The 6,000-nt window shown below is 37.8% G+C and overlaps 2 protein-coding genes and 1 long non-coding RNA gene across 7 annotated transcripts in view; 1 reads left to right on the forward strand and 2 right to left on the reverse strand.

The window, feature by feature from the left end:
• Positions 1–6,000, forward strand: part of nr6a1a (nuclear receptor subfamily 6, group A, member 1a) — a 147,508-nt gene that overhangs the window by 38,695 nt on the left and 102,813 nt on the right. The gene's annotated exons all lie outside the window — the stretch shown is intronic.
• The window catches only part of LOC144048418 (uncharacterized), a 24,909-nt gene continuing 21,149 nt past the window's right edge, over positions 2,241–6,000 (reverse strand). Inside the window, exon 2 of the long non-coding RNA XR_013293345.1 lies at positions 2,241–3,341. This is a non-coding gene — a long non-coding RNA (uncharacterized LOC144048418). The remainder of the gene's footprint in view (positions 3,342–6,000) is intronic.
• Positions 2,241–6,000, reverse strand: part of LOC144048417 (uncharacterized) — a 15,965-nt gene continuing 12,205 nt past the window's right edge. For 3 of the 4 annotated variants that reach the window (XM_077560354.1, XM_077560352.1, XM_077560353.1), the window contains one exon: positions 2,241–6,000. This exon is cut by the window's right edge and continues 1,010 nt beyond it. The gene's annotated coding sequence lies outside the window, so the exon portion shown is untranslated. The other variant, XR_013293344.1, reaches the window with a different exon arrangement.

Consider the following 6,000-nt stretch of genomic DNA (forward strand, 5'->3'; position numbering starts at 1 on the left):
ATTTTATAAGTGATTATTCTTTTATCATTGGTCTCCCCCTCTCTTCTCTGTCCTTGTCCATGAAATATGGCATGAGAGAAGTAGCTAGCGTCTTAAGTACCGTATTGCTGTTAGGCCCCATGCTTTCTTATGATTTCAGCTTTAAATAATTCATGGTTACCCTAGATGCTATTCACCCAACTCTTTTGCTCGCTTGGTGTCCGTTGTGTTGGCGTTCATCTCGGGGTTAGCCTGCGGAGTGTTTCCAGGTCAGAGAAAAGTGGGTCACACTGTTCCAGGGTCATTGCTTATAACTTTAGAATTTGTGCGGACAAAGCTGAAACTCCATGTGGATAAACAAGCAGACTTTTGTGTGCCCTAATAAACTATGCAGCAAACAGTATATCTTGTCGCACACAGCTTTACATTTGCATGACATTCCTGTGTTGCAATTTCACTTAGTAAAATTGATGAAAGTCAGTAATAGAATATTATACATATCCTCTAAGCATTTCCTCAACCGTTTGTCCAAAGAACATTTATCTTAAATTTTACAAACTGAATTGAATGATTGATGCGTATACATATACTCTATGCCATATACAGGGTGACAAAAAAACACTAAACGGGAACTTTTTAACAATCCAATAAAACCAAGAGTGATGGAAGAAAAATATTTTATTCATAGTAATTGAAACCTTAAAACATGCCATTTAAGAAGCAATGATAGAATTGTTTTTATTTTTTATTACGTCCTGTAAGATGACATCCTCCTGTACGAATCCATTGAAATCTGCTGTTGAGATTCATCATTGATAGCTGGGATTCCATCATTGTTTGATTGTAAATGGCATGTTTTAAGGTTTCAATTACTATAAATAAAATATTTTTCTTCCATCACTCTTGGTTTTATTGGATTGTTAAAAAGTTCCTTTTTTTTTTGAGGCGGGGGGGGGGGGGGGGGTGTCACCTTTTATATTAAATGAAATATACACATTTCCAGGAAATTAAATATCAGTCTTGTATTTAATGGTTAGAATGGATAATTTCATTCACTCTGAATCAGAATAAATGTATTTTCAATGTATTTCAATGTATTTTCCAAAGTGAACTAAAGAAAAAAGATGAAAAGTATGGAGACTATTGCAATAACATACAGTAACTTCCACTATTTTTTTCCAACTTCAACTTTGTTACTATTATTGAATTAATAAACAGAAATAAAGAGTATAAGTTTGGTATGAACAAAATATGCCACGAGTGCAGGGGCTTGTTTGATTTTTTTTTTTGTACCCTGTAATGTTTATCTAGCCTTTATGAGGTAATTAGTCTAATATTATTTCCATATGTCTATAGATCCTCCATGCGGTTAAATACAAATATGGACTTGTTATAGGTTCAGGTTCTTATGACAACACACTACCGTTTTTCTGTATTTTCTATGTATATAGCATATATATCTTTTTTGTCATTACAGCACACATTGTTTTATATATTTGTCAAAGTTGTCGAACTTGCAAGTTCTGCCTCAATAGTCTTATGGCATATATGGAATGTTTTTAGGTCAAGGATTTTGTTTATTTTTTGCCTTAATGCACATGTACACATCTGTTGCAGCTGATTATTTCCGACTTGTGTAGGGTATCAGACACTACTACAAGTCTTAACCATAGGAATTATTCTGAGGTTCAATTTGTAATATAACTATGAGTGGAAAGCAATTAATTATCTGTAGGTCTTACCTGTTATTGTGACACAAGACTCACAAATAAACCTTCAATTGATTACAGTGTTTCCCACAAATTTGAAATCTACTTGGGCGGGTGAGGATTGGCGGAGTCTCAGTCCTGTTACTACGTCTCCTCTAGCCTCACGATCCACAACGTGACGGCGAACTAACATTAAATGTGGTATATCTGTTTAGTTTCTTTTAAAGTATATTTTTAATAAATTTTCTTGAAAACTTCTTGGGTGGTGGCCAAGTATTAAGATGGTGTGGGAAACACTGGATTCCACAATGAAGACTAAACAAAGCAAAACAATATTTAAAAAATAATAATAATAAAAAAAATAAAAAATAAAATATATATAGTAATAGCAATAACATCTGGAACAGAATCCGTTCTGAAAGATTTAAGTAAAACATTAAGAATAATACAATAATGTTCACATTCAAAACTATGTGTAGTAATTGTAATATTGCTTAAATCTTATATTGAAATAATAAATGTATATCAAATAATGCAAAATGCAGCTTGTGGTATTCTTTATACTGTATACTTTATTACACAAACTCTCAATTGAGGTCTTCTCACAGCAGACAAGACTTAACTTAACTAATTACTTGTAAAAGCAAATATTATTGATCTCAATCAAGTTATATATTTTCATTTTTGTACTCAAAAGAGGCATAACCACCACAATATTAACATTTCTTTTATCCATTGCATTATCATCCTCGCATCAAAGTTCTGTTGAGTGACATCTCATTGGTCGGATCAGGCTCTCTGAGACATTTTGCCGCAGTTTGCATTCATTGATCAGTGAGTTATTCTCATGTAAACCCACCGACAGCAATGAATGTTTATTGCAGCATTTACAAGTGCAGCCAAAATGCCTGATCCCTCCCTCCAAAATAAATTCCTCTTCAACAAGCTGCCAGTATGCATTCAGTGAAATGCTCCCGGTATATTTCAAGAAGACAGTGGAACACGTGCTGTGGCGCCCCTCAGGGTACAGTCAACGGTCGATGGTTTTGCTTGGGTTCAAACTCACCGACAGCGTTGAATGTTCACCGTGGACACCGACACAGATTTTGGGCTTTACCGTTGCTGTTTGATCGATGGCAGACGTTTAACTGGCCGTATAAATTCAACACACAAGAAAACGCACAAAGCGTTAATTTCCACTGTTTAAATGCTCTTGCTGTAGCTTCAATTTGTCTCAGACTAGTGGAAAATCCCACTCTACTCAGACCCCTTGTTTTAAAATACCCATATTTAAATTATGCAGTGCTTGTAAATTTGCCACAGTATCAGCTCTGTCTGTTATTTAGGTTCAGCTTTCATCAATTGAGTAAAAATGGAATCCTTCAAAGTTAAGTGCTCTTTAACTTCTTGCTTGCGTGTTTCTCTTGGCCTGAGTGGGTAAACCGTGTGCCAAAGTGTGTTACCACCCACGCTCGCGTTGAGGTTTAAATGACGTTGATGGCAAACCAGAAGGAATGAAGAAGACGACGATGATGCAGAGGCTTGGCTTTCCTTAAAATAGCTCTTCAGATATGGTGGTAAACTTGCTCATCGTTTTATCTTCGTCCCCGCCTTCTTCAAAATTATGAGCAGCGCTGTCGGTCTCCTTTGCGCCTGCAGCAGAAGGGGGGAACAAAAGAAGGGGAAAACATCTGAAATAGCATGAATAAAAGGGCAGAACATGTTGTCAGTCTGGCTTGTGGAAGCAGTCGAATTAATGCTTCTGTGTGTGATCAGAGAATGTGGCTGTGCCCCACAGCTTAGTGCACTGCAGTGTTGTGCTAGTTAGAGATTACTGTTCCCTTTACCCTGCGCTGAACCTCAGCTTCTGCTCTGGGAGTGCGCCTTCCTGTGTTCGCTTCTTTGAGGTTGGAAAAATCATGCAGCCATGTTTTATTAATGCTCTCAATGTCTGTCTATCTGTGCCTCCGCCACAATACACTGTTGTACTCCTCCCTGGCTTGCTTGCTTCCTTCAACCCAGATGAAGAAATGTAGAACACTGTACCATCTTTGTTCTCCGTCCTCTTTTTGTGATAAATGTAGGCTACATAAGTAGTTGGAGTTTTTTTCTTCACAAGTGAAACCTTGTAGGTAGAGATTTGTTCCAGCATTACAGGGCTTGTGTTTGGTTAGTACCGTGAAAAACGAGTATGTTCAATCAGAAGCTCTAATAGATGGGTCTTCTCACAATGTACATCTTCAGGATGAAGCTACCTATTATCATTGTTTATTGCATTAAAAAAACAGACTGTTTTGAACTTTTGGAAGACCTAGCTCGTCTCCACCAAGAAGCAGTGCTTGTTTTCATTAGCATGATTTTATAGTGTTATTCAGTGTATACAAATTCTGAGAGGTGAGCATTTCGTCAATATTGACGGAAAGTACGTCAATCCATCAATGACGGATGCCCATTTTGTTGACGATTGACGGGAAATTTCAAAAAATTTACACATTTAACATTGACGGAAGTGGGTTTTCGTCTGTCAATGTAATCGTCAATCCGTAGATAAATTCGTCAACCCGTCAATGACGGATTGACGAATGGCGGTTGACGGAATGTTGACGGATGCCCACCTCGATTGACGGAAACAGTGATGAAAGTTTGGCTTGAAATATTGACGGATTGACGATGACGGGAAGGTGTCTCGTCACGCTCAAAATTCATTGACGCGCCCACCTCTGCAAATTATATATATATAACTAGAACTAAATATTATTTGGCAATGTATCACGATACATTTTGTGCCGAGCCGAAAACAATTTTTTTTCGATACCTTATATTGGCGTGCAGCGTGTTCAACACCAGCTGCACTACAAGCAGCCAGCCATAATCTGCTAAACCGAGGCCACTAAGAAAAGAGAAGAATAAGAAATGTTTAAGGCCAAAAGTGGAGTAGATTTGTAAGAACACCTTAAGTTTCCATTGAGAATCAAGATTTTTTTTTTTATGGGATACTATAATACAAAATATTCCCACAAATGTAATCAGTACACACACACACACACACACACACACACACACACACACACACGCACACACACGCGGGTTTGCCTCTGTGTATTATGAGGACATTTTTTCCAAACCTGTTTAATTGTGTATTACGGGGACACCCCTTTCCGCTAATGCCAGAGAGATGGGACTTGCACCCCAAATTTTTTTTTGGGGTCGTCCAGGGAAATTTCACTTCAAAACTTGAAAAAACTCAACGCACAAAAAAAAGAAAAACCTGAAAAAACAGTAATTATGAGGACATAGATAATGAGCTAAATAAGCCACGCCCATGGCAAAAATGGTAATTATGAGGACCAACTCACATTACAAGGACAAAGTTTACACAACACACAGCAACCATGTCACTGAAGTGACTTGAAAGTTCTGGCATTCTGGCGTTACACAAACTGAAATGACATTGATGTGTAATGACTTACCTGATATAAGGTCGCATTGTTGTGCATAACAATACTGTGAAATGCAAAGTCATACCTGATCCTTGAGCACCATGTTACAACTTTAGGACAGACTGAAACTGGTATGTTAATAAAACAATGCTTCTTATGTGAACAGGTTATCTAGGTCAAGCACATCTTTGTAATGGATAAGTTAGACATGAAACCAGATGCAAAAGAGTCAGTGAACATTGAACATTTTATTCTTTAAAACATGACTACCTCTCATCTTAAAGATGAGCAGTTTTCTAATAGCTCATTACTGGAATACCTTCGGATTTCAGAATTTTTGAAACAGGTTCAATGTAGGAAGTGTCCGAAGTACTGTGAGAATCTGGAACATATTCCTCTGCTGATGAATCCTCACTTGAACTGGATACATCAGCAACCTAATTTTTTAAACAAAAACAATTATTACATACATACAGACATACATATACATATTGTCGCTGTCCTGTGAAAAACACTTCCACCATATTTTCCAGACTATAAAGCGCACCGTGATACAAGCCGTGCCGCCAAGAAGGATCGCTACCGGAGAGCAGCCCGCGACCTAAAAATGGAAACGTGTTTTTCACAGGACAGCAATGATATCCATATATACAGTAGACGCACACATACATGTGCATATATACAGCGGCTCTAAAATTGACACCTGCCGGATGCGGGTTAAAGTTCCTTTTGGCGGGTGGTCATAAATATTTACTAGCTTTACTTCGCTGTTACTTAGTGATGTTACACTCGAAGTAGAAGCTTGAGACAAGTGTCGAGCGCTCGCGGCAGAAGTAGCTCCCGCCATTGATGGGCTAATGTGCTAAAGTTCA

Source organism: Vanacampus margaritifer, chromosome 3, assembly GCF_051991255.1.
Source record: "Vanacampus margaritifer isolate UIUO_Vmar chromosome 3, RoL_Vmar_1.0, whole genome shotgun sequence".
Lineage (NCBI taxonomy): Eukaryota > Metazoa > Chordata > Actinopteri > Syngnathiformes > Syngnathidae > Vanacampus > Vanacampus margaritifer.